Genomic DNA, 16796 nt, shown 5'->3' on the forward strand with positions numbered 1-16796 from the left:
ATACATGCTTGTGCATGTCAAGCTACACAATGCTACTAGGGATTTCTGGGAAAGATATGCAAATTAGCTTCCATAAGCCTATGGCAGAAGATGCTAATTTGCATATCATCATTCTACAAACCAAAAATAATGGATTGTTGATTATATTAATATTAACAAGTATGTTTTGAGTGACAGCGAGAGCATATGAGACAGAGAAAACTATTGTTGCAACAAAGAGAGATTCTCAATCCAATATATCTATCTTTAAACGGGTACCCTTTTACATTAAGGAGAGCTCCTGATGCACCAAGGTGAGCCCCAAGTCTGCGAAATACATGCTTGTGCATGACAAGCTACACAATGCTACTAGGGATTTCTGGGAAAGATATGCAAATTAGCTTCCATAAGCCTATGGCAGAAGATGCTAATTTGCATATCATCATTCTAGAAACCAAAAATAATGGATTGTTGATTACATTAGTAATAACAAGTATGTTTTGAGTGACAGCGAGAGCATATGAGACAGAGAAAACTATTGTTGCAACAAAGAGAGATTCTCAATCCAATATATCTATCTTTAAACGGGTACCCTTTTACATTAAGGAGAGCTCCTGATGCACCAAGGTGAGCCCCACGTCCAGGAAATACATGCTTGTGCATGGCAAGCTACACAATGCTACTAGGGATTTCTGGGAAAGATATGCAAATTAGCTTCCATAAGCCTATGGCAGAAGATGCTAATTTGCATATCATCATTCTACAAACCAAAAATAATGGATTGTTGATTATATTAATATTAACAAGTATGTTTTGAGTGACAGCGAGAGCATATGAGACAGAGAAAACTATTGTTGCAACAAAGAGAGATTCTCAATCCAATATATCTATCTTTAAACGGGTACCCTTTTACATTAAGGAGAGCTCCTGATGCACCAAGGTGAGCCCCATGTCCGGGAAATACATGCTTGTGCATGGCAAGCTACACAATGCTACTAGGGATTTCTGGGAAAGATATGCAAATTAGCTTCCATAAGCCTATGGCAGAAGATGCTAATTTGCATATCATCATTCTAGAAACCAAAAATAATGGATTGTTGATTATATTAATATTAACAAGTATGTTTTGAGTGACAGCGAGAGCATATGAGACAGAGAAAACTATTGTTGCAACAAAGAGAGATTCTCAATCCAATATATCTATCTTTAAACGGGTACCCTTTTACATTAAGGAGAGCTCCTGATGCACCAAGGTGAGCCCCAAGTCTGCGAAATACATGCTTGTGCATGACAAGCTACACAATGCTACTAGGGATTTCTGGGAAAGATATGCAAATTAGCTTCCATAAGCCTATGGCAGAAGATGCTAATTTGCATATCATCATTCTACAAACCAAAAATAATGGATTGTTGATTATATTAATATTAACAAGTATGTTTTGAGTGACAGCGAGAGCATATGAGACAGAGAAAACTATTGTTGCAACAAAGAGAGATTCTCAATCCAATATATCTATCTTTAAACGGGTACCCTTTTACATTAAGGAGAGCTCCTGATGCACCAAGGTGAGCCCCAAGTCTGCGAAATACATGCTTGTGCATGGCAAGCTACACAATGCTACTAGGGATTTCTGGGAAAGATATGCAAATTAGCTTCCATAAGCCTATGGCAGAAGATGCTAATTTGCATATCATCATTCTACAAACCAAAAATAATGGATTGTTGATTATATTAATATTAACAAGTATGTTTTGAGTGACAGCGAGAGCATATGAGACAGAGAAAACTATTGTTGCAACAAAGAGAGATTCTCAATCCAATATATCTATCTTTAAACGGGTACCCTTTTACATTAAGGAGAGCTCCTGATGCACCAAGGTGAGCCCCAAGTCTGCGAAATACATGCTTGTGCATGACAAGCTACACAATGCTACTAGGGATTTCTGGGAAAGATATGCAAATTAGCTTCCATAAGCCTATGGCAGAAGATGCTAATTTGCATATCATCATTCTAGAAACCAAAAATAATGGATTGTTGATTATATTATAATAACAAGTATGTTTTGAGTGACAGCGAGAGCATATGAGACAGAGAAAACTATTGCTGCAACAAAGAGAGTTTCTCAATCCAATATATCTATCTTTAAACGGGTACCCTTTTACATTAAGGAGAGCTCCTGATGCACCAAGGTGAGCCCCAAGTCTGCGAAATACATGCTTGTGCATGGCAAGCTACACAATGCTACTAGGGATTTCTGGGAAAGATATGCAAATTAGCTTCCATAAGCCTATGGCAGAAGATGCTAATTTGCATATCATCATTCTACAAACCAAAAATAATGGATTGTTGATTATATTAATATTAACAAGTATGTTTTGAGTGACAGCGAGAGCATATGAGACAGAGAAAACTATTGTTGCAACAAAGAGAGATTCTCAATCCAATATATCTATCTTTAAACGGGTACCCTTTTACATTAAGGAGAGCTCCTGATGCACCAAGGTGAGCCCCAAGTCTGCGAAATACATGCTTGTGCATGGCAAGCTACACAATGCTACTAGGGATTTCTGGGAAAGATATGCAAATTAGCTTCCATAAGCCTATGGCAGAAGATGCTAATTTGCATATCATCATTCTACAAACCAAAAATAATGGATTGTTGATTATATTAATATTAACAAGTATGTTTTGAGTGACAGCGAGAGCATATGAGACAGAGAAAACTATTGTTGCAACAAAGAGAGATTCTCAATCCAATATATCTATCTTTAAACGGGTACCCTTTTACATTAAGGAGAGCTCCTGATGCACCAAGGTGAGCCCCAAGTCTGCGAAATACATGCTTGTGCATGGCAAGCTACACAATGCTACTAGGGATTTCTGGGAAAGATATGCAAATTAGCTTCCATAAGCCTATGGCAGAAGATGCTAATTTGCATATCATCATTCTACAAACCAAAAATAATGGATTGTTGATTATATTAATATTAACAAGTATGTTTTGAGTGACAGCGAGAGCATATGAGACAGAGAAAACTATTGTTGCAACAAAGAGAGATTCTCAATCCAATATATCTATCTTTAAACGGGTACCCTTTTACATTAAGGAGAGCTCCTGATGCACCAAGGTGAGCCCCAAGTCTGCGAAATACATGCTTGTGCATGGCAAGCTACACAATGCTACTAGGGATTTCTGGGAAAGATATGCAAATTAGCTTCCATAAGCCTATGGCAGAAGATGCTAATTTGCATATCATCATTCTAGAAACCAAAAATAATGGATTGTTGATTATATTAATAACAAGTATGTTTTGAGTGACAGCGAGAGCATATGAGACAGAGAAAACTATTGTTGCAACAAAGAGAGATTCTCAATCCAATATATCTATCTTTAAACGGGTACCCTTTTACATTAAGGAGAGCTCCTGATGCACCAAGGTGAGCCCCAAGTCTGCGAAATACATGCTTGTGCATGGCAAGCTACACAATGCTACTAGGGATTTCTGGGAAAGATATGCAAATTAGCTTCCATAAGCCTATGGCAGAAGATGCTAATTTGCATATCATCATTCTACAAACCAAAAATAATGGATTGTTGATTATATTAATATTAACAAGTATGTTTTGAGTGACAGCGAGAGCATATGAGACAGAGAAAACTATTGTTGCAACAAAGAGAGATTCTCAATCCAATATATCTATCTTTAAACGGGTACCCTTTTACATTAAGGAGAGCTCCTGATGCACCAAGGTGAGCCCCAAGTCTGCGAAATACATGCTTGTGCATGACAAGCTACACAATGCTACTAGGGATTTCTGGGAAAGATATGCAAATTAGCTTCCATAAGCCTATGGCAGAAGATGCTAATTTGCATATCATCATTCTACAAACCAAAAATAATGGATTGTTGATTATATTAATATTAACAAGTATGTTTTGAGTGACAGCGAGAGCATATGAGACAGAGAAAACTATTGTTGCAACAAAGAGAGATTCTCAATCCAATATATCTATCTTTAAACGGGTACCCTTTTACATTAAGGAGAGCTCCTGATGCACCAAGGTGAGCCCCAAGTCTGCGAAATACATGCTTGTGCATGGCAAGCTACACAATGCTACTAGGGATTTCTGGGAAAGATATGCAAATTAGCTTCCATAAGCCTATGGCAGAAGATGCTAATTTGCATATCATCATTCTACAAACCAAAAATAATGGATTGTTGATTATATTAATATTAACAAGTATGTTTTGAGTGACAGCGAGAGCATATGAGACAGAGAAAACTATTGTTGCAACAAAGAGAGATTCTCAATCCAATATATCTATCTTTAAACGGGTACCCTTTTACATTAAGGAGAGCTCCTGATGCACCAAGGTGAGCCCCAAGTCTGCGAAATACATGCTTGTGCATGGCAAGCTACACAATGCTACTAGGGATTTCTGGGAAAGATATGCAAATTAGCTTCCATAAGCCTATGGCAGAAGATGCTAATTTGCATATCATCATTCTAGAAACCAAAAATAATGGATTGTTGATTATATTAATATTAACAAGTATGTTTTGAGTGACAGCGAGAGCATATGAGACAGAGAAAACTATTGTTGCAACAAAGAGAGATTCTCAATCCAATATATCTATCTTTAAACGGGTACCCTTTTACATTAAGGAGAGCTCCTGATGCACCAAGGTGAGCCCCAAGTCTGCGAAATACATGCTTGTGCATGACAAGCTACACAATGCTACTAGGGATTTCTGGGAAAGATATGCAAATTAGCTTCCATAAGCCTATGGCAGAAGATGCTAATTTGCATATCATCATTCTACAAACCAAAAATAATGGATTGTTGATTATATTAATATTAACAAGTATGTTTTGAGTGACAGCGAGAGCATATGAGACAGAGAAAACTATTGTTGCAACAAAGAGAGATTCTCAATCCAATATATCTATCTTTAAACGGGTACCCTTTTACATTAAGGAGAGCTCCTGATGCACCAAGGTGAGCCCCAAGTCTGCGAAATACATGCTTGTGCATGACAAGCTACACAATGCTACTAGGGATTTCTGGGAAAGATATGCAAATTAGCTTCCATAAGCCTATGGCAGAAGATGCTAATTTGCATATCATCATTCTAGAAACCAAAAATAATGGATTGTTGATTATATTAATATTAACAAGTATGTTTTGAGTGACAGCGAGAGCATATGAGACAGAGAAAACTATTGTTGCAACAAAGAGAGATTCTCAATCCAATATATCTATCTTTAAACGGGTACCCTTTTACATTAAGGAGAGCTCCTGATGCACCAAGGTGAGCCCCAAGTCTGCGAAATACATGCTTGTGCATGGCAAGCTACACAATGCTACTAGGGATTTCTGGGAAAGATATGCAAATTAGCTTCCATAAGCCTATGGCAGAAGATGCTAATTTGCATATCATCATTCTACAAACCAAAAATAATGGATTGTTGATTATATTAATATTAACAAGTATGTTTTGAGTGACAGCGAGAGCATATGAGACAGAGAAAACTATTGTTGCAACAAAGAGAGATTCTCAATCCAATATATCTATCTTTAAACGGGTACCCTTTTACATTAAGGAGAGCTCCTGATGCACCAAGGTGAGCCCCAAGTCTGCGAAATACATGCTTGTGCATGGCAAGCTACACAATGCTACTAGGGATTTCTGGGAAAGATATGCAAATTAGCTTCCATAAGCCTATGGCAGAAGATGCTAATTTGCATATCATCATTCTAGAAACCAAAAATAATGGATTGTTGATTATATTAATATTAACAAGTATGTTTTGAGTGACAGCGAGAGCATATGAGACAGAGAAAACTATTGTTGCAACAAAGAGAGATTCTCAATCCAATATATCTATCTTTAAACGGGTACCCTTTTACATTAAGGAGAGCTCCTGATGCACCAAGGTGAGCCCCAAGTCTGCGAAATACATGCTTGTGCATGACAAGCTACACAATGCTACTAGGGATTTCTGGGAAAGATATGCAAATTAGCTTCCATAAGCCTATGGCAGAAGATGCTAATTTGCATATCATCATTCTACAAACCAAAAATAATGGATTGTTGATTATATTAATATTAACAAGTATGTTTTGAGTGACAGCGAGAGCATATGAGACAGAGAAAACTATTGTTGCAACAAAGAGAGATTCTCAATCCAATATATCTATCTTTAAACGGGTACCCTTTTACATTAAGGAGAGCTCCTGATGCACCAAGGTGAGCCCCAAGTCTGCGAAATACATGCTTGTGCATGGCAAGCTACACAATGCTACTAGGGATTTCTGGGAAAGATATGCAAATTAGCTTCCATAAGCCTATGGCAGAAGATGCTAATTTGCATATCATCATTCTACAAACCAAAAATAATGGATTGTTGATTATATTAATATTAACAAGTATGTTTTGAGTGACAGCGAGAGCATATGAGACAGAGAAAACTATTGTTGCAACAAAGAGAGATTCTCAATCCAATATATCTATCTTTAAACGGGTACCCTTTTACATTAAGGAGAGCTCCTGATGCACCAAGGTGAGCCCCAAGTCTGCGAAATACATGCTTGTGCATGACAAGCTACACAATGCTACTAGGGATTTCTGGGAAAGATATGCAAATTAGCTTCCATAAGCCTATGGCAGAAGATGCTAATTTGCATATCATCATTCTAGAAACCAAAAATAATGGATTGTTGATTATATTAATATTAACAAGTATGTTTTGAGTGACAGCGAGAGCATATGAGACAGAGAAAACTATTGTTGCAACAAAGAGAGATTCTCAATCCAATATATCTATCTTTAAACGGGTACCCTTTTACATTAAGGAGAGCTCCTGATGCACCAAGGTGAGCCCCAAGTCTGCGAAATACATGCTTGTGCATGGCAAGCTACACAATGCTACTAGGGATTTCTGGGAAAGATATGCAAATTAGCTTCCATAAGCCTATGGCAGAAGATGCTAATTTGCATATCATCATTCTACAAACCAAAAATAATGGATTGTTGATTATATTAATATTAACAAGTATGTTTTGAGTGACAGCGAGAGCATATGAGACAGAGAAAACTATTGTTGCAACAAAGAGAGATTCTCAATCCAATATATCTATCTTTAAACGGGTACCCTTTTACATTAAGGAGAGCTCCTGATGCACCAAGGTGAGCCCCAAGTCTGCGAAATACATGCTTGTGCATGGCAAGCTACACAATGCTACTAGGGATTTCTGGGAAAGATATGCAAATTAGCTTCCATAAGCCTATGGCAGAAGATGCTAATTTGCATATCATCATTCTACAAACCAAAAATAATGGATTGTTGATTATATTAATATTAACAAGTATGTTTTGAGTGACAGCGAGAGCATATGAGACAGAGAAAACTATTGTTGCAACAAAGAGAGATTCTCAATCCAATATATCTATCTTTAAACGGGTACCCTTTTACATTAAGGAGAGCTCCTGATGCACCAAGGTGAGCCCCAAGTCTGCGAAATACATGCTTGTGCATGGCAAGCTACACAATGCTACTAGGGATTTCTGGGAAAGATATGCAAATTAGCTTCCATAAGCCTATGGCAGAAGATGCTAATTTGCATATCATCATTCTACAAACCAAAAATAATGGATTGTTGATTATATTAATATTAACAAGTATGTTTTGAGTGACAGCGAGAGCATATGAGACAGAGAAAACTATTGTTGCAACAAAGAGAGATTCTCAATCCAATATATCTATCTTTAAACGGGTACCCTTTTACATTAAGGAGAGCTCCTGATGCACCAAGGTGAGCCCCAAGTCTGCGAAATACATGCTTGTGCATGGCAAGCTACACAATGCTACTAGGGATTTCTGGGAAAGATATGCAAATTAGCTTCCATAAGCCTATGGCAGAAGATGCTAATTTGCATATCATCATTCTACAAACCAAAAATAATGGATTGTTGATTATATTAATATTAACAAGTATGTTTTGAGTGACAGCGAGAGCATATGAGACAGAGAAAACTATTGTTGCAACAAAGAGAGATTCTCAATCCAATATATCTATCTTTAAACGGGTACCCTTTTACATTAAGGAGAGCTCCTGATGCACCAAGGTGAGCCCCAAGTCTGCGAAATACATGCTTGTGCATGGCAAGCTACACAATGCTACTAGGGATTTCTGGGAAAGATATGCAAATTAGCTTCCATAAGCCTATGGCAGAAGATGCTAATTTGCATATCATCATTCTAGAAACCAAAAATAATGGATTGTTGATTATATTAATATTAACAAGTATGTTTTGAGTGACAGCGAGAGCATATGAGACAGAGAAAACTATTGTTGCAACAAAGAGAGATTCTCAATCCAATATATCTATCTTTAAACGGGTACCCTTTTACATTAAGGAGAGCTCCTGATGCACCAAGGTGAGCCCCAAGTCTGCGAAATACATGCTTGTGCATGGCAAGCTACACAATGCTACTAGGGATTTCTGGGAAAGATATGCAAATTAGCTTCCATAAGCCTATGGCAGAAGATGCTAATTTGCATATCATCATTCTACAAACCAAAAATAATGGATTGTTGATTATATTAATATTAACAAGTATGTTTTGAGTGACAGCGAGAGCATATGAGACAGAGAAAACTATTGTTGCAACAAAGAGAGATTCTCAATCCAATATATCTATCTTTAAACGGGTACCCTTTTACATTAAGGAGAGCTCCTGATGCACCAAGGTGAGCCCCAAGTCTGCGAAATACATGCTTGTGCATGACAAGCTACACAATGCTACTAGGGATTTCTGGGAAAGATATGCAAATTAGCTTCCATAAGCCTATGGCAGAAGATGCTAATTTGCATATCATCATTCTACAAACCAAAAATAATGGATTGTTGATTATATTAATAATAACAAGTATGTTTTGAGTGACAGCGAGAGCATATGAGACAGAGAAAACTATTGTTGCAACAAAGAGAGATTCTCAATCCAATATATCTATCTTTAAACGGGTACCCTTTTACATTAAGGAGAGCTCCTGATGCACCAAGGTGAGCCCCAAGTCTGCGAAATACATGCTTGTGCATGGCAAGCTACACAATGCTACTAGGGATTTCTGGGAAAGATATGCAAATTAGCTTCCATAAGCCTATGGCAGAAGATGCTAATTTGCATATCATCATTCTACAAACCAAAAATAATGGATTGTTGATTATATTAATATTAACAAGTATGTTTTGAGTGACAGCGAGAGCATATGAGACAGAGAAAACTATTGTTGCAACAAAGAGAGATTCTCAATCCAATATATCTATCTTTAAACGGGTACCCTTTTACATTAAGGAGAGCTCCTGATGCACCAAGGTGAGCCCCAAGTCTGCGAAATACATGCTTGTGCATGACAAGCTACACAATGCTACTAGGGATTTCTGGGAAAGATATGCAAATTAGCTTCCATAAGCCTATGGCAGAAGATGCTAATTTGCATATCATCATTCTAGAAACCAAAAATAATGGATTGTTGATTATATTAATATTAACAAGTATGTTTTGAGTGACAGCGAGAGCATATGAGACAGAGAAAACTATTGTTGCAACAAAGAGAGATTCTCAATCCAATATATCTATCTTTAAACGGGTACCCTTTTACATTAAGGAGAGCTCCTGATGCACCAAGGTGAGCCCCAAGTCTGCGAAATACATGCTTGTGCATGGCAAGCTACACAATGCTACTAGGGATTTCTGGGAAAGATATGCAAATTAGCTTCCATAAGCCTATGGCAGAAGATGCTAATTTGCATATCATCATTCTAGAAACCAAAAATAATGGATTGTTGATTATATTATATTAACAAGTATGTTTTGAGTGACAGCGAGAGCATATGAGACAGAGAAAACTATTGTTGCAACAAAGAGAGTTTCTCAATCCAATATATCTATCTTTAAACGGGTACCCTTTTACATTAAGGAGAGCTCCTGATGCACCAAGGTGAGCCCCAAGTCTGCGAAATACATGCTTGTGCATGGCAAGCTACACAATGCTACTAGGGATTTCTGGGAAAGATATGCAAATTAGCTTCCATAAGCCTATGGCAGAAGATGCTAATTTGCATATCATCATTCTAGAAACCAAAAATAATGGATTGTTGATTATATTTATATTAACAAGTATGTTTTGAGTGACAGCGAGAGCATATGAGACAGAGAAAACTATTGTTGCAACAAAGAGAGATTCTCAATCCAATATATCTATCTTTAAACGGGTACCCTTTTACATTAAGGAGAGCTCCTGATGCACCAAGGTGAGCCCCAAGTCTGCGAAATACATGCTTGTGCATGGCAAGCTACACAATGCTACTAGGGATTTCTGGGAAAGATATGCAAATTAGCTTCCATAAGCCTATGGCAGAAGATGCTAATTTGCATATCATCATTCTACAAACCAAAAATAATGGATTGTTGATTATATTAATATTAACAAGTATGTTTTGAGTGACAGCGAGAGCATATGAGACAGAGAAAACTATTGTTGCAACAAAGAGAGATTCTCAATCCAATATATCTATCTTTAAACGGGTACCCTTTTACATTAAGGAGAGCTCCTGATGCACCAAGGTGAGCCCCAAGTCTGCGAAATACATGCTTGTGCATGGCAAGCTACACAATGCTACTAGGGATTTCTGGGAAAGATATGCAAATTAGCTTCCATAAGCCTATGGCAGAAGATGCTAATTTGCATATCATCATTCTACAAACCAAAAATAATGGATTGTTGATTATATTATATTAACAAGTATGTTTTGAGTGACAGCGAGAGCATATGAGACAGAGAAAACTATTGTTGCAACAAAGAGAGATTCTCAATCCAATATATCTATCTTTAAACGGGTACCCTTTTACATTAAGGAGAGCTCCTGATGCACCAAGGTGAGCCCCAAGTCTGCGAAATACATGCTTGTGCATGACAAGCTACACAATGCTACTAGGGATTTCTGGGAAAGATATGCAAATTAGCTTCCATAAGCCTATGGCAGAAGATGCTAATTTGCATATCATCATTCTACAAACCAAAAATAATGGATTGTTGATTATATTAATATTAACAAGTATGTTTTGAGTGACAGCGAGAGCATATGAGACAGAGAAAACTATTGTTGCAACAAAGAGAGATTCTCAATCCAATATATCTATCTTTAAACGGGTACCCTTTTACATTAAGGAGAGCTCCTGATGCACCAAGGTGAGCCCCAAGTCTGCGAAATACATGCTTGTGCATGGCAAGCTACACAATGCTACTAGGGATTTCTGGGAAAGATATGCAAATTAGCTTCCATAAGCCTATGGCAGAAGATGCTAATTTGCATATCATCATTCTAGAAACCAAAAATAATGGATTGTTGATTATATTAATACAAGTATGTTTTGAGTGACAGCGAGAGCATATGAGACAGAGAAAACTATTGTTGCAACAAAGAGAGATTCTCAATCCAATATATCTATCTTTAAACGGGTACCCTTTTACATTAAGGAGAGCTCCTGATGCACCAAGGTGAGCCCCAAGTCTGCGAAATACATGCTTGTGCATGGCAAGCTACACAATGCTACTAGGGATTTCTGGGAAAGATATGCAAATTAGCTTCCATAAGCCTATGGCAGAAGATGCTAATTTGCATATCATCATTCTAGAAACCAAAAATAATGGATTGTTGATTATATTAATATTAACAAGTATGTTTTGAGTGACAGCGAGAGCATATGAGACAGAGAAAACTATTGTTGCAACAAAGAGAGATTCTCAATCCAATATATCTATCTTTAAACGGGTACCCTTTTACATTAAGGAGAGCTCCTGATGCACCAAGGTGAGCCCCAAGTCTGCGAAATACATGCTTGTGCATGGCAAGCTACACAATGCTACTAGGGATTTCTGGGAAAGATATGCAAATTAGCTTCCATAAGCCTATGGCAGAAGATGCTAATTTGCATATCATCATTCTACAAACCAAAAATAATGGATTGTTGATTATATTAATATTAACAAGTATGTTTTGAGTGACAGCGAGAGCATATGAGACAGAGAAAACTATTGTTGCAACAAAGAGAGATTCTCAATCCAATATATCTATCTTTAAACGGGTACCCTTTTACATTAAGGAGAGCTCCTGATGCACCAAGGTGAGCCCCAAGTCTGCGAAATACATGCTTGTGCATGGCAAGCTACACAATGCTACTAGGGATTTCTGGGAAAGATATGCAAATTAGCTTCCATAAGCCTATGGCAGAAGATGCTAATTTGCATATCATCATTCTACAAACCAAAAATAATGGATTGTTGATTATATTAATATTAACAAGTATGTTTTGAGTGACAGCGAGAGCATATGAGACAGAGAAAACTATTGTTGCAACAAAGAGAGATTCTCAATCCAATATATCTATCTTTAAACGGGTACCCTTTTACATTAAGGAGAGCTCCTGATGCACCAAGGTGAGCCCCAAGTCTGCGAAATACATGCTTGTGCATGGCAAGCTACACAATGCTACTAGGGATTTCTGGGAAAGATATGCAAATTAGCTTCCATAAGCCTATGGCAGAAGATGCTAATTTGCATATCATCATTCTAGAAACCAAAAATAATGGATTGTTGATTATATTAATATTAACAAGTATGTTTTGAGTGACAGCGAGAGCATATGAGACAGAGAAAACTATTGTTGCAACAAAGAGAGATTCTCAATCCAATATATCTATCTTTAAACGGGTACCCTTTTACATTAAGGAGAGCTCCTGATGCACCAAGGTGAGCCCCATGTCCGGAATAACATGCTTGTGCATGGCAAGCTACACAATGCTACTAGGGATTTCTGGGAAAGATATGCAAATTAGCTTCCATAAGCCTATGGCAGAAGATGCTAATTTGCATATCATCATTCTACAAACCAAAAATAATGGATTGTTGATTATATTATTAACAAGTATGTTTTGAGTGACAGCGAGAGCATATGAGACAGAGAAAACTATTGTTGCAACAAAGAGAGATTCTCAATCCAATATATCTATCTTTAAACGGGTACCCTTTTACATTAAGGAGAGCTCCTGATGCACCAAGGTGAGCCCCAAGTCTGCGAAATACATGCTTGTGCATGGCAAGCTACACAATGCTACTAGGGATTTCTGGGAAAGATATGCAAATTAGCTTCCATAAGCCTATGGCAGAAGATGCTAATTTGCATATCATCATTCTACAAACCAAAAATAATGGATTGTTGATTATATTAATATTAACAAGTATGTTTTGAGTGACAGCGAGAGCATATGAGACAGAGAAAACTATTGTTGCAACAAAGAGAGATTCTCAATCCAATATATCTATCTTTAAACGGGTACCCTTTTACATTAAGGAGAGCTCCTGATGCACCAAGGTGAGCCCCAAGTCTGCGAAATACATGCTTGTGCATGGCAAGCTACACAATGCTACTAGGGATTTCTGGGAAAGATATGCAAATTAGCTTCCATAAGCCTATGGCAGAAGATGCTAATTTGCATATCATCATTCTACAAACCAAAAATAATGGATTGTTGATTATATTAATTAACAAGTATGTTTTGAGTGACAGCGAGAGCATATGAGACAGAGAAAACTATTGTTGCAACAAAGAGAGATTCTCAATCCAATATATCTATCTTTAAACGGGTACCCTTTTACATTAAGGAGAGCTCCTGATGCACCAAGGTGAGCCCCAAGTCTGCGAAATACATGCTTGTGCATGGCAAGCTACACAATGCTACTAGGGATTTCTGGGAAAGATATGCAAATTAGCTTCCATAAGCCTATGGCAGAAGATGCTAATTTGCATATCATCATTCTAGAAACCAAAAATAATGGATTGTTGATTATATTAATATTAACAAGTATGTTTTGAGTGACAGCGAGAGCATATGAGACAGAGAAAACTATTGTTGCAACAAAGAGAGATTCTCAATCCAATATATCTATCTTTAAACGGGTACCCTTTTACATTAAGGAGAGCTCCTGATGCACCAAGGTGAGCCCCAAGTCTGCGAAATACATGCTTGTGCATGGCAAGCTACACAATGCTACTAGGGATTTCTGGGAAAGATATGCAAATTAGCTTCCATAAGCCTATGGCAGAAGATGCTAATTTGCATATCATCATTCTACAAACCAAAAATAATGGATTGTTGATTATATTAATATTAACAAGTATGTTTTGAGTGACAGCGAGAGCATATGAGACAGAGAAAACTATTGTTGCAACAAAGAGAGATTCTCAATCCAATATATCTATCTTTAAACGGGTACCCTTTTACATTAAGGAGAGCTCCTGATGCACCAAGGTGAGCCCCAAGTCTGCGAAATACATGCTTGTGCATGGCAAGCTACACAATGCTACTAGGGATTTCTGGGAAAGATATGCAAATTAGCTTCCATAAGCCTATGGCAGAAGATGCTAATTTGCATATCATCATTCTACAAACCAAAAATAATGGATTGTTGATTATATTAATATTAACAAGTATGTTTTGAGTGACAGCGAGAGCATATGAGACAGAGAAAACTATTGTTGCAACAAAGAGAGATTCTCAATCCAATATATCTATCTTTAAACGGGTACCCTTTTACATTAAGGAGAGCTCCTGATGCACCAAGGTGAGCCCCAAGTCTGCGAAATACATGCTTGTGCATGGCAAGCTACACAATGCTACTAGGGATTTCTGGGAAAGATATGCAAATTAGCTTCCATAAGCCTATGGCAGAAGATGCTAATTTGCATATCATCATTCTACAAACCAAAAATAATGGATTGTTGATTATATTAATATTAACAAGTATGTTTTGAGTGACAGCGAGAGCATATGAGACAGAGAAAACTATTGTTGCAACAAAGAGAGATTCTCAATCCAATATATCTATCTTTAAACGGGTACCCTTTTACATTAAGGAGAGCTCCTGATGCACCAAGGTGAGCCCCAAGTCTGCGAAATACATGCTTGTGCATGGCAAGCTACACAATGCTACTAGGGATTTCTGGGAAAGATATGCAAATTAGCTTCCATAAGCCTATGGCAGAAGATGCTAATTTGCATATCATCATTCTAGAAACCAAAAATAATGGATTGTTGATTATATTAATATTAACAAGTATGTTTTGAGTGACAGCGAGAGCATATGAGACAGAGAAAACTATTGTTGCAACAAAGAGAGATTCTCAATCCAATATATCTATCTTTAAACGGGTACCCTTTTACATTAAGGAGAGCTCCTGATGCACCAAGGTGAGCCCCAAGTCTGCGAAATACATGCTTGTGCATGACAAGCTACACAATGCTACTAGGGATTTCTGGGAAAGATATGCAAATTAGCTTCCATAAGCCTATGGCAGAAGATGCTAATTTGCATATCATCATTCTAGAAACCAAAAATAATGGATTGTTGATTATATTAATATTAACAAGTATGTTTTGAGTGACAGCGAGAGCATATGAGACAGAGAAAACTATTGTTGCAACAAAGAGAGATTCTCAATCCAATATATCTATCTTTAAACGGGTACCCTTTTACATTAAGGAGAGCTCCTGATGCACCAAGGTGAGCCCCAAGTCTGCGAAATACATGCTTGTGCATGGCAAGCTACACAATGCTACTAGGGATTTCTGGGAAAGATATGCAAATTAGCTTCCATAAGCCTATGGCAGAAGATGCTAATTTGCATATCATCATTCTAGAAACCAAAAATAATGGATTGTTGATTATATTAATATTAACAAGTATGTTTTGAGTGACAGCGAGAGCATATGAGACAGAGAAAACTATTGTTGCAACAAAGAGAGATTCTCAATCCAATATATCTATCTTTAAACGGGTACCCTTTTACATTAAGGAGAGCTCCTGATGCACCAAGGTGAGCCCCAAGTCTGCGAAATACATGCTTGTGCATGGCAAGCTACACAATGCTACTAGGGATTTCTGGGAAAGATATGCAAATTAGCTTCCATAAGCCTATGGCAGAAGATGCTAATTTGCATATCATCATTCTACAAACCAAAAATAATGGATTGTTGATTATATTAATATTAACAAGTATGTTTTGAGTGACAGCGAGAGCATATGAGACAGAGAAAACTATTGTTGCAACAAAGAGAGATTCTCAATCCAATATATCTATCTTTAAACGGGTACCCTTTTACATTAAGGAGAGCTCCTGATGCACCAAGGTGAGCCCCAAGTCTGCGAAATACATGCTTGTGCATGACAAGCTACACAATGCTACTAGGGATTTCTGGGAAAGATATGCAAATTAGCTTCCATAAGCCTATGGCAGAAGATGCTAATTTGCATATCATCATTCTAGAAACCAAAAATAATGGATTGTTGATTATATTAATATTAACAAGTATGTTTTGAGTGACAGCGAGAGCATATGAGACAGAGAAAACTATTGTTGCAACAAAGAGAGATTCTCAATCCAATATATCTATCTTTAAACGGGTACCCTTTTACATTAAGGAGAGCTCCTGATGCACCAAGGTGAGCCCCAAGTCTGCGAAATACATGCTTGTGCATGGCAAGCTACACAATGCTACTAGGGATTTCTGGGAAAGATATGCAAATTAGCTTCCATAAGCCTATGGCAGAAGATGCTAATTTGCATATCATCATTCTAGAAACCAAAAATAATGGATTGTTGATTATATTAATATTAACAAGTATGTTTTGAGTGACAGCGAGAGCATATGAGACAGAGAAAACTATTGTTGCAACAAAGAGAGA

Source organism: Bufo bufo, chromosome 3 (genome assembly GCF_905171765.1).
Source record: "Bufo bufo chromosome 3, aBufBuf1.1, whole genome shotgun sequence".
Classification (NCBI taxonomy): domain Eukaryota; kingdom Metazoa; phylum Chordata; class Amphibia; order Anura; family Bufonidae; genus Bufo; species Bufo bufo.